Here is a 17,967-nt window from a genome sequence, read left to right as displayed (position 1 = left end):
TGTGAAAGGTTACACACTTGCCAGAAATTAACAACAAAAAACAGTGAAACCTTTTCCTGCCATAACTGTAGAAGTGGAAAGCGAGAAGTTTCTGGTCATGTTTGTAAACTCCAGAGTTTAGACTACAGACAGGGGGAGTTTCTCGCGGTACCTGCCAGTGAGCTTTAAAGGTGACCACAATACTGCCCATGCAGTCCTTGGCCTCTCTGCAGATGCAGTACAATGGTCATGAATGCCAATTGTAGTTCTAATCCAGTGTGTGTGAAAGGGTACACCGCTGTCAATTTACAGAGCAAAAGTACATTTTTAAAAATTAGTGAGTGGGTGTTTAGTGTGTTGGGGTGCAATGAAATGTGTGCAGGAGAGGGTGAAATGAGGGTGCAGAAGAGGACTATGCCGGTGGGGATTTCAGAAAGATGGAGAGAAAAGGGTGTGTATCACACAGTAGGGAGGAAAGTGTGTGAAGGGGAGAAGTGAGGTAAATACAACATTCTGAAGAGCAGTAGTCTTTCCACAGACCACAGTAATATTCAATCCATAGCCTCATCTTTTTAGGATTGAAACATTCTCAATTATAATGATTCATAATAAAAAGTCACTGTTACTTGTCTGATACTGCTAGTATTGGCAAGACTGATAGGTCTGGCATATTTTAGGTGCATATCTTTTAATATGTGATACATTTAGGTGTCATAAAAACAAAGCTTATAGCAGGCACCACAATACTAGTCTGAGTCCAATAGGGAAAGCACAAAATTTTAGTTTACATTAGGCCCCCGGCCCCAGGTACATAAGTCACACCTTGTGGAAAGGATTCTTAGAAATGCTTCTTAGGCCACGCCCCTTTCAGAGAACACTCACTATTTCTGCAACCTACTAAAAAAGCATTGCACGTGCCTTAAAAGACAACAAATAGTCTTAATGGAAGACGGAATGGTCCATATCACGCATGGGGGTGGTAGAGGTAAATGGAAAGGTTGCGTTTAAATACCGCCAAGGTTTGCACTTGACCCTGGATAATGAAGAGAAACCGAATTTGCTTCATAGTTTAGTCCTGTTACCGGCCAGTGAAACTGGGACCTCTTAAGGGTGTTGCCTCTTCGCTTGTTTGGTAAACAGGGACAAAAGTACAGACTCCAGGTATATTTGCCTGGACGGAAAATAGGCACGGCCCTCCGATGCATTCGAAACGCAGGGTAAAGTGCGCCAAATTCGGAGCCTTCTTGTTTCCCCGATTTCGCAGCGGCCCTCTTGGAATTTTACAGAATGTCTGAAAGTGTCAAACGGGCATGTGGGTATGTTTTTTGCCATCACAAAATCGAAAAAAGTCTAAAATGTCTATTTATATGTGTGAAAAGAGCGAAGCGTTCCAAAAATTAAAGGTAAAACAAGGGTTTAGTTTGTAAGTGTGTAAGTAAAATGTATGACGATTAATAAAATATATTTTTTTCGTAAGCAGGAAGCTCGGATTGACTTTCCTTTAAAGCAAAAACAGAAGGGAAGCGGGGCAAGTAGTTTGATGGAAGGGGGCAAGGGGGTCATACAGGGCACGGGGTCCCTGGACAGGGTGAAGCAGCCCCACTCCCTACTCCCCATACATTTCCCCCCCCCGGTCACTTGCAAGAGCCAGACCAAGTACCCCACCACTTTTGCGGTTCACTGCACGATTCTGACGACTCCCCTGCCCCCGCCCAGTCTGTGTATCTAATATAATTATTTTTAGGGGGGGGCATTGGGTGAGCCCCCAACAACCCCGAGGGCTGTCAGTGCGTGTCCATCCGCAGGGGGCTGAGGGGAGCATGACAGGCCTTTGCTGTGCGGATAAAGAGAGCCCCGTCAGTGGCAGATTCGGGAGGGGGCTCCTCCTCCTGAATTAGGAGGGAGTGGGCTGGCTTTAGCCTCTTAACAGAGCGGGCACTGCTGGGGAAGGCAGCACTCCTGAGGTGACCATGTACCAACTGACATACACAGGTACTTGAGGCCTACACGTTGTATACACGGGCACTGGAAGACAACCGATCGCACAGACAAAGAGTCTGGTGCACAAACAACACTCAAGGGCGGCAGGAAACATGCAGAAGCTCTCACGGAACAGAACCACACATGGATGGTCAGGTGCACCAAACTACAAGCACAGGGGCGCGGGGGCAACAAGCGGGCAGAAGGGGCAGGAAATCACTGCAGGCACCCAGGGAACTAACTACACAGAGGGGCACTGGGTGCACATACACGTGCGCACACACACACAACACAAGACACATGCACACTAGAATTAACAAACTCTAGAGAGGCTCCCGGGTGCAACAGATGACAGACACACACATGGGAAAGAGAGTTGACACAGCCTCTCCGAAGCACACGTTGTGCCTTCAATAGGGCAGGTCGTCTCCTCTGCCTTTCATCTCATTCCGACCTCTGAAGGCTGAGCAGTGTGCACGTCCGGTTCCGGTTAGCTATGCCTGTTTGTTAACACATCTGCAGATAACGGCAGCTAGGCACAGGGAGACACAGCGACGAACTATTATACCAATTGGTTCTTGGGGGATTTGAGGCCTTGGTTGGCACTTGGGGTCTTAAATCTTTCACCAATATCCAAGGTAGTTTAGCCCATATCTGTGAGCCGAATCCCGCGAGCCCTCGGAGCTGTTCCTCACAAAAAAAAATGCCCGCCGCAAGCTTTCGAAATTTTCGGAATCGGGGGCATGTTTGGGCGTTCTGAGTGACGGATGACGTCACAGGTGGAAAGAACGCCAAAAACACGCCCCAGAATCCGAAAGACGGGGCTTTATTGGAGTGGCGCCTGTCTCCTCCAATGGCTGGCCTCCGTTTAGGAAGCCAGCCAATGGAGGAGTAGGGAGGAGGAGAGAGGCGGGTTCAAGCCCCTATACTCCAAGTCATTAAATCTCCGACCGGAGACTGCGCAAGCGCAGCCTTTAGGGTCTCGACCTAAAAAAAGTGAACCTCAACTTTGTTCTCTTTCCCATTCATCCTGCTTTTTTACTGTAAAACAGGGCATGAGTTAAAATGCCTTCCCAAAAGACGTTAATGACTTGTGGCAGCGTATTTAATGGCACAGCTGTAGCTGCCATCCACAGACACGAACAACAGTCATCAAAATACATTGACTCTTTGAAATGGAAACGCTGGCTAAGAAATGCAACTGCAGAACGCGTGTGGGTTTTGGAACGGAAGTGCTCTGTGTATGATGTTTCTGAATCAACACCGAGTGACGGGCGGATGTGGTTATCAGAATGTAAAAAAGGCACGCGCGCAATATGTTATCTTCCTTAACACAGAAGAAAATTGAAGCGAATTTCAGTGCACCGGAAACATCAAACAGTAGACACAGAACTGGTAACCACACTATGAGAGACCATTCCTTCACTACAGCATTCCAACTAGAAGACTTTAAAAAGAGAAGCAGTGACCCTGCACTAACGTTTCACTTGTGCTTAGGTCTGCCAGTCACAGTGTAAACACTGCACTGTTCGTATCATGTGTTTAGGACTGTCAGACACCCAGACTGTAAACATTGGACTGTTCCTATCATATGTGTAGGTCTGGTCATACACCCAGACTGTAAACATTGCACTATTTGTATCACTTGTTTATGGCTGTCGGTCACGGACTGCAAACATTGCACTGTTCCTATCACATGCTTAAAACTGTCAGACACACAGACTATAAACATTGCACTATTTGTTTTATATGCTTAAACATTGCACCGTCCGTATCATGTGCTAAGGATTGTTCAGACACCCAGACTATAAACATTGCACTATTTGTATCATGTGCTTATGGCTATCAGCCACGGACTGTAAACATTGCACTGTTAATATCATTTGCTTACGACTATCAGACATCCAGACAAACATTGCACTGTTTGCATCATGTGCTAAGGATTGTTCAGACACCTAGACTGTAAACAATGCAATATATGTATCACTTGATAATGACAGTCGGTCACAAACTGTAAACATTGCACTGTTGGCATTATGTGCTTAGTATTGTTCAAAACCCAAACTAAACATTGCACTACTTGTATCACATGCTTAGGGTTATCAGATGGAATAAATACTGAGCTCCTACTTCGTGGTTAGGACTGTCAGACAGTAAACATTGAATAGTTTCTATAATATGGTTAGTTAGGGCCATCAAAGACTGTAAACATTGCACTATTCTAATCATGTGCTTGAAGTGGGGAGAGACTAACCGTTGCACTACTTGTAAGTTGTGCTGAGGGTTGTCCGAGACTAAACATTGCACTGAGGTTTCAAGTGATTAGGGCTTGTAAACTGATTGTAAAATATGCACTGCTGCCATTGTGTCCCCGGGTCGTTCAGACTGCAAGCATTGAGCCATTTGGTTATGTGCTTAGCACAAGTAGCCAGAAATATTAAACACAGCACCGTCCATACAAAAACAAACTCCCAGTAGACCCCACTCTGATATAGGGTTCAGCAGTTGATGCTACCAGGAAGCAGAGTTCATAGGAACGGTTACAGATAAAAGCAATCTATTTATGGCTGCCTGAAAACCGTTACCAAAAGACAAATCACTGTAGGGCACAATACCTCCAGGTAATATGTACACATACAACCATGACTGACAACACCTCAATTCGGTCCACAATGTAATCATAGAAACCAGGGCAAGAAAATACAATTACGAATGTTGCTGTTAAGGCTTTAAAATAAATGAAAACAAGGTACCATATAAACTAACATTTACACAATTTGGGCAGATGACATCAACAGAAGGAGTTTGGAGTATACGAGGGGGGACAAAAAAATACATTTTTTTTGTGTGCAAGAGTAATGACAGTTTGAAGGGCCCTTGCTTAAATAATATTGTCAGAAAGCTAGCTTTTTGAATCTCTGTAAAATAACATATTTAATACTATCATTAAATTATAAACAAAAACAAATTCACCTCCATGTTTCTGCTATAAGATGAAAGGAATGCAGAGGGCTAAAAAGATAACAGTGAATGGTATGCCAGGCATGTAGCCCTGGCAAGCTCACTCCCTCCCATCTTTACTATAACAGAAGTTCAGTGAAAATATGGCTAGTAGGCACGCTGAAGGAAAACACACCGTTCTAATTGATTAAATTCAAAACTAAAGCAGCCCTGAAACGATGCCAAAGACAATTTTGAAATATGCACATACTGCGCTGCAGTCACCAAACGGGTTAGGCTGAGCATTTGCTTCCAGACTTCAGGCACGAGCTTAACACACTCCAAACTTATACCCTTAAGTGATGCTGATGCGGTTTTGTTTTTTTTGTTGAACAGTGACATCAAAATCTGGCGTGCATTTTTTGTGTTTTGCTCTGTATGTATTTTTTTACAAATGCCCATCTGAACAGTTTTCTCTTCTGAAACGAGCAATCGAATCCAGTTAAGGAAACCTGGACAGAGTCCCCTCTGGGAAGGGTCAGAAGAAAATGAGAACAGCTAAGAGAGCATGTCAATGGGTTAAAATATCAATTAGAGGGAATTTAGGCACACTTCTGGGGCTTCCATAAAGTTATTCTGTATAGAAGACTGCTCACCCCCTTAGTTGTAAACCAACATCTTAGACACCAAATATATATTCAGATATATGACCCTTTAAGTTGTCAAAGACTATAATAACGTTTCTAGTACAAAGTAAAGAAAACTGGTTGGGTGGCTTCCTCCAAGTTCGACATTTATTATTCTAATGCATAATTTCACACACTCATACCATCTTTACATTGGAAATTACAAAGTCAATTTAGACTGCCTGCTCCTTTCACATAAGGAAATGTTCCTTTCAGGTAAACAAAAAGCTAAGCCTCCTTATAATTCGTTTTCTTAGGTAAAGGATTTGACTGTCCCCGAGGGCAGCCAAGTACTTAAATCGGCATGCTCATCCAGTTAAGCAAGCTTAATTCTAACATGCGTGAAACTATCTGAATGACCCATAACGAGTCCTAGTAGGAAGAGGGTTGACCCGAGCATTTAGCAGATATGTGAAGCCATTCCAACAGTAATCTTGAGATGCTGCAAAGATCTGATTCGATAAAACAACTAAAACCTCTTAGGACTGCCCAAGGTCTTTAAAATACCCTACATACGCCATGCTGTCGGATCCAATCTTTGCCTTTATAAGGAGACATATAAAAAGCCCTCATTAGTAAAACAAAGGCACGTATTAAGGTTGGACATGGTTTGTTTTGGTGGTGTAATTTTCATATAAAAGCCGAAATAGCAGGGAAGAAGACCATAACCTGCCAAATTTCATAAGGAGCGGAGTGTTTTTTAGTTTCAGGGGATATACATTCATTGGAAATATTTTACAGCACATTTGTAACTCCTCCGTAGAGAAAAGAAACGTTTTCTAGCCCATTTATCAGTTCTGTAGATTTGTATTGTCAGACAGAGCTTACTCACAAAATCCACCATGCTCTAATTCAACTCTAACATTTGAAATGGTGCTTTAATATGTGTGTATTTTACAAAAATAAGTCCCTTCAACTAAACACAATATATGAAGGTATGAATATCAAGAAGAAGCCAACGCTTTTTTAAGTAAAAGAGGCATGCAAACTTAATAAAAAGGCAAGATAACATTAGCTGCTATGTGTGAAGTGCACGTTTTTTTGGACAAGAGAAAGGACACACTGGGAATACTAACCAGTTACAGCACAGTGGTCTTTGTTTTGCTACAATGCATTCAATAAGAAAATTCTGTTCGATAATTATTCAGTACATTAAAAAAAACTACCAAGGGTGATGTTATAAAGTAGTAAAGAGAAATAAGCACATTTAACAGCTCACCTATAGAGTGAAGTTTTATTCCTTCGACAATCACAATTTGCAGGCCAGCTAACACAGGAACATGGAACAATCTAGGTTTTCCACTGAGACTAAAAGACTACTCCACCTCAAAGGAACATCATTACAGTGGCACTGGAGTACCAAAAAACCCTAGTATATATCTGGGTGGCGTGCTAAAAGGTACCCTTTCAACTCGCTAGAAAAGTATCTAAGTGCCATCAACACATACACAAGGGTGTCCGAGTACACAGAGAAACCAAACAGATGCAGACCTACGACCATGTAAATTGGATAGGCTCTTACAACAGCTCACTGGAGTGACGAATGCGTGTCTCATCAACATCTCCAGGTGAGCATCCAAATGAACAGAGATAGTCAGGCTCGGCTCAAAGCCCCTAAACATGTCCACTGCATGGATCTTACATTGTACTGCTGGACACTCACAAGAAGTTTAATAGCAATCTTTGCATGCCCCATCAAAAAATACACAAGATCTCAAAAATGCAGCAAGGAGCCCAAGGCAAAAACCTGAAGGGCCAAGAGCCACTGAAACCCCCAAAGACTCACTCAATGTGTATGACTAGGCACGAGGTTGCTGAATAACACTGCCCTGATGATGCCCAACAAAAGAAGCTAAAACCTTGGACAGAGAGTTACAGGCTCAGGAGTGTCCTTTGCAGAGGATGAAACTAAGAGATGATCAAAAAGCTTCAACCATATCCTAATATCAGGCACACAAAGGTAGACAGAAGTATAATGGAGCCCATTTGTAGGCAAAGGACGTTCATGAGATCGCAGAAGCTATAGAAAATAATGGATGTTGCATGTGAAGAGTATTGCAGTAGGTCATCACAACTAGATGTCCGTGCCCAGAAAATCAGTTAAAAGGAGGAAGAACTGGGGGGGTTCAGGAATGCAGGGTCAAGAGTTCTAAACACACAAAGCTATTTAGGCTTTCATCAAGTTACAGGAACCCCATCCATACACCACCGCCAAGCACAAAAAAGCAGCTAACAGAAGGTAGAACTGGTGGCAAATGGATTGTGGGTCAAGAGCTCTTGACTTCTAGAGAGGACAGGCCCAGGGCTTTCAGTAAGGCAATTCCGGTACATTAATTTCACATCAAGCATAGGAAAACAGCTGAACGCAGGTGCAGCCCGGTGACAGGTGACGAAACTTTTGGCAAACTTGGAAGAACAGGGCTTACAGCAGATCCACAGCTTTCTTGACGCCCATACACAGACGCGTTGTTAAAAGCACCTCTGGGTATAAGCTTTTCAGCAGATCACAGCACCTCTGGGTATAAGCTTTTCAGCAGATCACATGCGCTTCAAGTCAAACAGGTGGATCTCATGGTAAAGATATAGACACTAGCACATTAAAAGGGCGAGGCCTACTGTGTACGAACTGGCCAGCTATTCACCAGAGGGCTGCACCTATGTTCTAGTGAAATGCTGCAAGCATGTAGAGCCCATCTCAGGAGCTGCAGTAACCTAGGAAGACTGGGTTTAGAGTGTATAAGCACCTAAAAAGAGCATAGAAACTAGCACGTCAGTATGGAAGCTTTTATTTTTAAGGTTTTCTATAGCGCTAGCTTATCCCGTAAGTTTCAGAGCGCTTTACATACACACAGTAAACATCAGAATGACATTACATTGTAGGCTGGCAGTAAGGAAGCAAACTATAGAAACAAAGAAATACAGTATGGGCAAAAAATATGCAGTGCAGCGGAGGAGGAGAGAGCAATAAAAGAAAGGCGAGAGTGACATGGTCCGGTCATCACTATCCATGAATGTCCAGAGAGAGAGGAGATAACTCTGAAACAGAAGACTTGGTTAGTTGACGTTGGTCATGAAAGAATTTGTTTAGGAGATGGAGTTTCAAGTCTCTTTTGAAACAGGAGAAGGAGGGGTTAAATCTGAGGACTCCAGGGAGGGCGTTCCATATCCTGGGAGCGTTGCCAGAGAACGATCGGTATTGGGTGGTTTTCTTTTTCAGTTTCGGAGGAATGAGAAGGAGTGAGTTGGAGCATCTAAGTGTTCTGGGTTGACCTGCTCTACTCAGTTTATAATTTAAGTAGTTGGGGTCAGAAGAGTGAAGGGTTTTTTGTGTGATGCAGGCCAATTTATAGATACATCACCCTTCCATGGGAAGCCAATTGAGGCCGTTGAGGGCTGGAGTGATGCGTTCAAATCTTTTAACTCCTGATACGAGTTAAGCGGACATGTTTAGCACTGCCCTTAGAGGGGTTAGGTGAGCTTTTGGAGTCACTGTAAGGATGGCGTTCCCGTAGTCAATTTTAGAGAGAACTAGGGATTGGACTACTGTCTTGAGGTCATCGTGGGGTAGGAAAAGTTTCAGTTTCTTGAGGTGTTTTAGAGAGAAGAGAGCACTTTGTGCAGAGTTTTTGATGTGAGCCTCCATTGATAAGTTCTTGTCAAGGGTGATGCCTAGAGACTTAACTGAGTCGGCTAGGGTATGGGGCAGTTTAGGGCTACCAGATTCTTGAGCCACTCTTGGATTGGATGGTGGTTACTTTTTGGAGAGAATAGGATTAGTTCTGTTTTGTCTGGGATGAGCTTTAAGTGGTTAACGTAGAACCAAGTTTGGATCTCGGTTAGGGTGGTATTGAGGAGTTTGATGCCGCTGGGAGACTTGATCCTGAAATAGATTTGGGTGTCGTCTGAGTAAAGGTGGTAGTCACTCAGATTTTCCCATGCTCTCTCTACCTACACAGAGTGACACTATAGAGCAGAAATGGTGGCTCAAACTGAGGGGTGATCTAGGGTACCTAGAGGGTGGGACTTACAACTGGTCACTCTAGACCGTTTACAAAAGTCACGCACAGAAGAGTAAACAGAAACACTAGAGACTACAGCTTTCTGGGAATACTTGTCTTTCAGTCTACACAGCATGACACCCGGCAACTAAGGCTTTGCTCTTCCCATTATAGCACGACCAAATCAGATTTGCAAATGGTTGATTTCACTCTGGAGTGGCATAGCAAACAAATGATTAACTGGGATGTGGGCACAGTAAATTACCAGTAGCTGAGATCAAAGCATTCGACCCATCACTTTTTCGAGTTTCTATCTGAGACACCATAAGTGTGACTGGTCTGATCAGGAGTGGGGCGCATGTCCACGAGCAACAGGACTCAAGCTAAACCCCATTTAGGAGACCCAGTGTTGCAGCGTTCTGAGATTGCTGGTGACCATGTATGGGGGAGGGGGGGCTAGGGGGGAGGGGGACTTGGCCTGGCAGTTCAGGTCGGACAGTTTTTTACTACAATAAGACCAAGTTAGACCTGTGCATGGCCAGCCTCTGTTTGGAGCAATAGATGGTAAAACACAATACATTGGAAATGGTAATTGCGAGTGGCTAGTTTTGATTCAAGTGTGCCAGCAACCGTTTTTTGTATTTCTTTGGCATTTTAGCTCCTCTCCTATGATAACCTTTCATGGATCTATCACATTCTGTTTATTTTATTCGCACTATAACCCAAAACCAAAGCCACTACCCCGAGATCCAGCCTACCAATCTGCGCCATGCAAAAGTGTTTTTACTCCAGGAAATATTATACTTTTCTCCGATAAATAAGAACGCAATCCACATCACCTACAATCCGTCTCGGATCCCAGACTCCCGCTCCTACTTCAGAGCAGCCGATACCTATGTAACGACATTTTTTTATGAGAAGTGCTCAATGGAGGTTGGGTCTACACTCATCACTGTGGATCCTGGGGGTTTCCAACACCTCTTTGTCTTAAACACTTTAGAATTAACAGTCATGTTAAGCCACCAGCAAGTCGCTGCAGAAATAAATAAAAACAAGTTATAGGCACCACGCGTAACACGAAATCGAAAAAACATTCAACAAAAAAATATAAAAAGAGATGCATACGAAAGAAACCCATGGGTACGCATGCTGCTGGACCAACCTAGGAAGCGTGCTCGACCTGCGATCAAGTGGTAACGGGCTGTTTTTCACAAAGTAAACACCGTATATTTCCTCATTTCACAACTCCCCGCGATGAAGTATTGCAGCCACTGCTCACAAGCACCCATTTGAGTAAGGAGAGCGGGCTGCCCACCCCCGAGGTCACAACCGCAGCCTGCTCTCCTGTGCGCTGGGAGAAAGGGGGCCTGGAATCAGTGGGGGAGTCTGGGGGCGTGGGGGTGGTGCCACTAGCTCTGAATATCTGGCATTCCTCAGACCCTTTCAGCTGCCAGGGTGTGAGAAGAGGCAGCTCGCGCTCCTGTGGGCATTAACATACAATCCACAGCATGGCCCGCGGGAGAAGGGGATTGGGGGAAATCGGATAAGAGGGGAGGGACAGGGACACAGAGCAATCAAATGACGGGGTTGATCAATCGATGATAACAGAGGGGTGGGTATAGGGCAATGTGTCTGGATGGTACGGGGAGCGATCGACAGGAGGCAAGCAATCCGGGAACAGAGGTCGATGGAAGATCTGGGGTGTGCGATACAGTTTGCCACTCATGTGTCCAAGTGTTTAAACCATATAGGGCTGACAGCGGGTCTGGGTTCATATTCAGGGCGCCATCATAAAGGGGCAAGGACTACACTAGTGGAAAGTAGATATATGTGGCGTCAGGGCCAAAGCTGCTGACTTCTGCGGAACTAGGTTTGAGTCTCGGCTCCACATCCTCTGATTCTGGGAAAATCACTCATTCCCCGTGCCTAAGAAATAAAAACAAATGAATCCGACCTTGCGCTTAACGTAACTGGTGCTAATATGATGTGCAAAGTAGTTTGTGCTCATGTAAAGCACTCCAAAACATTCGAGTCCAGTTTGGGCTATACAAAGCTTCAAAAAATAAATACAAATGAGATGGCGCTGGATACCTTTGGTCAAGGTGAGTGCTCAAAGCCAACCTCCGACACCTGTTCATGGCACGAGCACCTGCCTGAGTACTTCAGAGTGACACCAGCCTACCAATAAAAAAGTCGCTCATTTTGCTGTCATAGTTTTGGACATAACTGCAGAGGGGCTATGTAGAGCCAAGCCTGTAGTAGGGGACACAGTACCAACCAGAGAGAAAAGGTGCAGCCAGAGCCACTCCGTAATTAATCAGCAATCAGCGACAACACCAGTGTCCCGCCCACCCTTAAAAGCCAATTCAATGACATGTGACCACACCATGCGACACACTCTTTTCAGATTGACCCCGGACTCACTGCACCATTACAAATAAAATCACCAGATTAATGCCAATCGAAAACTCACGTCGGCCAGAGAGAAAAGACCCAGAAACACCGACTACAAACACACAAGGATGTCCCAACACCCATGAGAAACCCCCATCCCCTGCAATAGAGACCCTCAACACCCTTCACTGCACTAATAGTAGGAGACCACTACCTTCTGCAAAACCCTTTCCCTTAACACACCTACAACTCAAGAAACACCCCACAACCCTGTAGGAAATTCCAACATCGTGGAAAGGGTGAACCCAACCGACCCTCTAAATCCACGGACCCCTACCAACCATACATACGCACTGGACACCAGAGTGCAGCTGAAGGAAGACCACCATCAGCCCACAGGGGCGGTCTATTAGATGAATTGTCACCCAGGAAACCCCCCTGCGTCCACGGCAGCTCCTCCGCCCTGAGCTCACACACAGGAAGGTGCACTATTGTACCCTGGGGGATGGGGGCACCTAGCGCACCCTCTTGATGCCTGTGCTACCGCAATACCCGGTACCAATTTAAAGCTAAGGAAAACTGGTTACTGCACCGCTCTCTCCAGCACCGACAGCCAACAGGTTCACCCCGCAGCAAGACTACTACCTACGGAACAACCCTTACAGAAACGTTATCGCGCAACAGGTCTCAGCCGGGGAAACTGCTGTATCCTCAGCCGCCTGCTTCGAGACAAATCAGCGTTTCTCCAACTTCCCCGATCCCAGTGTGGCGCCTCCACCTACCTGAGAAGCGACTCTGCCGCGCGGCATGCCTCGCCTGCCCCGGTGCCGTCTCTTCCGGAGCCGTCAGTCACAAGTGTGCTGGGACCGTCGTTAACACCGCTGCCTCCCGTACTCGAGCCGCACGCTCTGCCAGTCCCTCAGCCCGCGCGCGCCGCCGCCGCTCACCGACTGCCGCGCGCACGCGCAGACGGAGGAACCCAGCCGCGCGCCTGCCGCCCACGTGGTCCTCCACGCGCTGAAAACACTAATTCGAGTCCCTGTGAGCGCGCGTCCTTCCCACTTCCCTCTGCCTGGACCGCGCGCTGTAACCCGCCCCCTGCCCGTAGACCGCTGCTGGGAGAGGCGGGGCCACGGAGGGGAGTATGCGAGCGGTGTAAATCGCTGCAACTGCTCATTGGCTGCTAAAAACGAGAGGTGGCTATTTCGGAAAATAGTGGGCAGGCTTCAGGCTGCAAAACACCACTCCAACCCAGACGGTTTCTCGGTCAGTGATTACAAAATTTCTCATGTATTTTGTATATTCTTTGTGGTAACATTGATATAGCGCTTACAGTCACTGGCAAGTCGGTGACGCCTTATGGCGTGTAGAACGCTACTCCGTTGCCCACACTCAGTGGTAATCCAATGGTTTTTAGTGTCGTAGGATATGCATCTGAACCGTTATTTAGAATCCTCTCTACTAGGGATGATGTTAATGCAAATTTCGGCTATCCTTTGATGTAGCAGAAACTGCATTTTATTTGTGATGGGGGCATTATAATCACCAGCTGTGGCCGGCACAGGTAAACGCGTTGGGGCAGAGTGAGAGGGGGGAGAGGGGGAGTCGATAGATGACGGAATTGGTATAAATAAATACATTCTCTAAACAATTGGGAGCCCTAGGGGGAATAAAGGGATATGAACAGGTCGCCCCCCACTCTATACCATTTCAACAACAAAAGTCCAGCCCCTCTGTTATGTAGAAACAGCCGTTTCCCATATATCTTAACCGACACCTATTATAAGGTGTCAATCACCAGTAAGTAATTATTACCCTACTGCTTCTATATGCTGTAATAGTCATAAATAAATAAATACCTATTCTGTTGGCTCCCCCACCGCGCCCTGTCCCGTCTCACTGTGCTTACCTATGGCGACTGCCACTCGTATATAATCCCTTGTTATGTTAACATGAAGTGTTAGAATTTTGATATGTTCTTTCTCACGTTTTGTGTTTCAGGTGGAAGAAAGCGCCCTTGTTAGCTAGAATAATGTCTTTGTTTTATTAGTCAGGCATCATGATCTCCCATTAAGAATAGGGAATATGTGAGACAACTGTTGAAAGCATTGTAGTTACCAAAGTAAGTGGCTGTCGTAAAGTGTGCAGCCCATGAGAAGGGAGTTGATTTTGTCACCATGGGAAACGGCTACGCGGATAAGGTTGCTCGTTTTTGTGCTACACATGCTTGCATATTTAATGGGGAATATGTTGGCGAGAGTACAGGGAAGACTGGACTCAGCATGATGCTAGCTGTTGCAGACACACGGGATGAAGTTAGGCGTTTACAAATGGAAGCAGCAGATTAGGAACAAGCTGGTTGGATCAGAGCAGGTTGTAAGAAGGGAGAAGATGACATATGGGTTTCAACTTATGGTAGGGCAGTGTTGCCGGATTGTTTGCTAAAATCCAATGGCAAGGCAGATTCATAGAGCAGCTCGCATAGGAAGAGAAGCGACAGTGAGATTGTTCAGGCAGACGTGGTGTAATCTAAGTTTCTGTGAATCAGTGTGTTATCAGTGTGTTACAAATCAACAAAAGAATGCTGGGAAAAAACTGTTGTTGCCTTGAGCCACATTTGGAGGTCTGGGGGTCATTCAATCGGATCCAATTGGACTTTGTTGAAATGCCTGTATGTAATGGATTGAGGTACATTTTGGTTGTTGTGTGCATCTTTTCTTTGTGCGTGGAAGCTTATTCAACTAGAAGGTGTGACAGTCTCACAGTAGCAAAGTTATTGCTGAGGGAGCTTATACCTCATTTCAGATTTCCAACTACATTGGAGTCGGATAGAGGAACACACTTCTAAAGCGATATGCCTTGAGTGTGAACCAGAGACTGTATTGTAGTTACAGGCCAGAGGCATCAGACATTGTGAAGCAGATCAATGGGACGTTAAAGGCGAAGTTTGCGAAAGCATGTGCTTCAACATTTTTAAAATGGCCCGATGCGTTGCCCTTGGTCCTAATGAGTTTGCGCAGCATTCCCGATAGAAGAACTGGGCTATCTCCGCACAAAATCCTGTTGGGAAGGACGATGCGCTTACCTGCAGTACCAGTTACAGCTTTGATAAACATATCAGATGACTTATCCTTGACTACTGTAAAGGATTGGCTGATGTTGTCCGTTCTGTGTCTCATCGGATTGGAGCAGCGACTGCACTGACATTGAACGACTTCTTCCACAACCTGAGCTCTCAAGATTGGGTGCTTGTGTGAAAGCACGTAAAGAAGAACTGTCTTACAGTGGCATGGACCATATCAGGTGATACTTGTGACGAATACTGCTGTGAAGTGTGGAGGCTTGCCGAACTGGATCCACGCTTCCCATACCAGCACCCTCCCAGGAGCAAATGAATGAAGCTCAACAGACATAGCAGGTTTGCTCAGAAACAGAGTGACATGTATTTAATGGTACTAAAAGCATGCATCATTGCTAATTAGCAAGGAAGAAGTCAGGTCTACTGCCTTAGGGGCTCTCAGACCACTTCTTCCCAGAGTGACTGGTTTCTAGGTGCTATATAGTTTAGTAATGCCATGTCAGCGGAACTATAATAAGGCACCAAGTCAAATATGGCTAACATGGATGTGCAATGTCTGCACCATCCAAATTATAAATAGCCAGATATGGGCAGATCAGAAAGGCTGGCTCGGCCCTGTGTAAGCAATTTGCACAACCAGATTAAGAAATATCATGTAGTCAGGACAGGCAAAGTGACCTCTAAGGGGGTACAGAATAGCTTGTTGAAGCTTGTCCAGTCAAGGTCAGATAGGAAGCCTTTTGGAGCTCCGGTCCTCATGTTAGTTAGATATATCTAAGCATGATATCTTTTAAAGTGCATACACATGAATTTATATGGATATTCATATATATTTTGCAACAACGAGTCTCAAGGCCCTCCGATGAAACAACTCCTCTCCCAGTAGTTCAAGTTCAAGTTTAAATAATCTTTATTTGGATAAAAATATCCATAAAAGTACAGATCATCACCACTAATAGGACATAAAATACAATCATCAGAAAACATATAAAATGCATTAAAAATAGGAGAATAGGGTTGGGCATGCCAGGTCTAACATTATTTTTAGCATTGAGACAAGGTGCAAAAATGTCAAATAAAGTACAAGTAAAATGCTGTAAGTGCATTTGACAAGCAGCAAAACTTAGAAGCAACATGGTGCAAAATCGCAAATTATAAACTTTAAGCTAATGTGCAAGATAAGCAGTTGTCTATAAATTAGGTCCTCAAAAGGACAATATATGTGCAATAACGGCAGTGTTCTGTAAATAAAATGCTACAGCGTGCAATGTATCAACCAGCGGTACACATCAGTCAGTCCGTCAGTTCAACTTTATTTCGGCTGTATAGCCATAAAAGCAGGAAGTACAGAAACAAAAGAAACATTTACAGACAGATATATACAGTGCCCTTTACCAACAATCAATCACATAACAGATTACAATTAATAGAATGGGGCAAAGTAACAATTAATCCAAAGCAAGTAAATTTACAGTACTGCGTTAAAATCTAGATCATTTAAATAAAAAGGTTATTTCCATGGTTAAAAAGCCAGACTAAAAACCAGAGTTTAAAACCACACATTTTACAAATGGTAAACTCAGTGCATTTTGCATTAGCCAATGCTGAATGGAGAAAGCTACGGGCTCCAATATTGCATTACAGCTTGTATCCAGATCGTTTCCTGATGAGATACAAATTAAACAAAAACCTACTTATGCAAAAAACTACCAGTTGCGAGGTATTATACTTAATAATACGCTCTGCCTCTTTGTACGACCTGACACCCATATTTTTACAGAGGGGTCTAATCCAACGGTGCCTAGGTAACTTATAGGCCGAAAAGAAAAGCAGTAAATGGGCATCGTCTTCCTTTGCCTTTAATGAGCAGAGGGTACAGAGACCATTATCATTTTTACCTCCCCAACTGCATGTATTAGCATTCGTCTGTAGTACCCCATATCTAAGTTGCAAGTACAACGTTTTTGCTAATGGTGGTCCTATCTCATCCATGAATGGTTCCAATGCAGCGTTATCCTTTATGAGCAACAATTTCTGAGTCAATATGCCAATAGATGAACTATGAGATAGCTCATCGTTGACATAGGACCAATAAGTGGACTTTAAAAGCTTTTTACACACCAGTGTCCTATTATGTGGTTCGTCCCAAAAATGGGAAAGCCCTAACCTGGTACACCAAAGGGAGATATGTTTTAAGCAGGCGATTTTCTTGTACTCATCAATCTGAATAATTTCTATCAGTCCATTTTTATAGTTACACAACTCCTGGGTTGTCCATAACCTTACCCAATACATGGTCTAAGGGCTGCTTGGTAATCTGTCCGTTTAAGATCCAGATCCAAAAACACTGGAACTAGGGGAGTTCTGGTTGGTAGTTTAAGTAATCTACGCAAAAAGTGATTTTCTTCCCTTTCAAAGTTGCGTTTACAAAAATGCCCCAAACCTCGGCACCATAAAGTGCCGCTGATTTGGCCTTTGCCTTAAATACTTCGAGTGCCGGCGTAACAGCTTTAGAATAGCTAGCTCCATGCACTTTTAGGATGGGCATCGAATTCTGCTTAAAAGATAACCTACTTTTTACTAGATGTCTCTTCCATGAAAGGTTACTATCCAACATAATGCCTAGGTAATTAAAACTCCCCACATATTCCAATTTTTGGTTATTTAGAACCAAATTCTTCCTAAAGGACTTTTGCGGGTTTATGGACATATATTTTGTTTTAGATGAGTTTATTTCCAACCCCTTCTTTACACAGTAACCATAAAATAAATTTACCAGATTTTGAAGACCCTTCGTAGTCTGTGAGATGAGGATTGTATCATCGGCAAAAAGTAATGCCGTAATCGCCTCATCTCCTAGCTTCGGGGAATCATGATCGCAGTCCCTTAAATAAACAGGTATATCATTAAC

The 17,967-nt window shown here is 44.4% G+C and overlaps 1 protein-coding gene across 1 annotated transcript in view; it reads right to left on the bottom strand.

Annotated features, from left to right (window-relative positions):
- The window catches only part of ARHGAP29 (Rho GTPase activating protein 29), a 393,170-nt gene extending 380,146 nt beyond the window's left edge, over window positions 1-13,024 (bottom strand). Inside the window, exon 1 of the mRNA XM_086957877.1 lies at window positions 12,760-13,024. The gene's annotated coding sequence lies outside the window, so the exon portion shown is untranslated. The remainder of the gene's footprint in view (window positions 1-12,759) is intronic.
- Between the last annotated feature and the right edge of the window lie 4,943 nt (window positions 13,025-17,967).

Source organism: Lissotriton vulgaris, chromosome 1_1 (genome assembly GCF_964263255.1).
Source record: "Lissotriton vulgaris chromosome 1_1, aLisVul1.2, whole genome shotgun sequence".
NCBI lineage: Eukaryota > Metazoa > Chordata > Amphibia > Caudata > Salamandridae > Lissotriton > Lissotriton vulgaris.
This window is presented reverse-complemented; position numbering and strand designations above follow the sequence as displayed.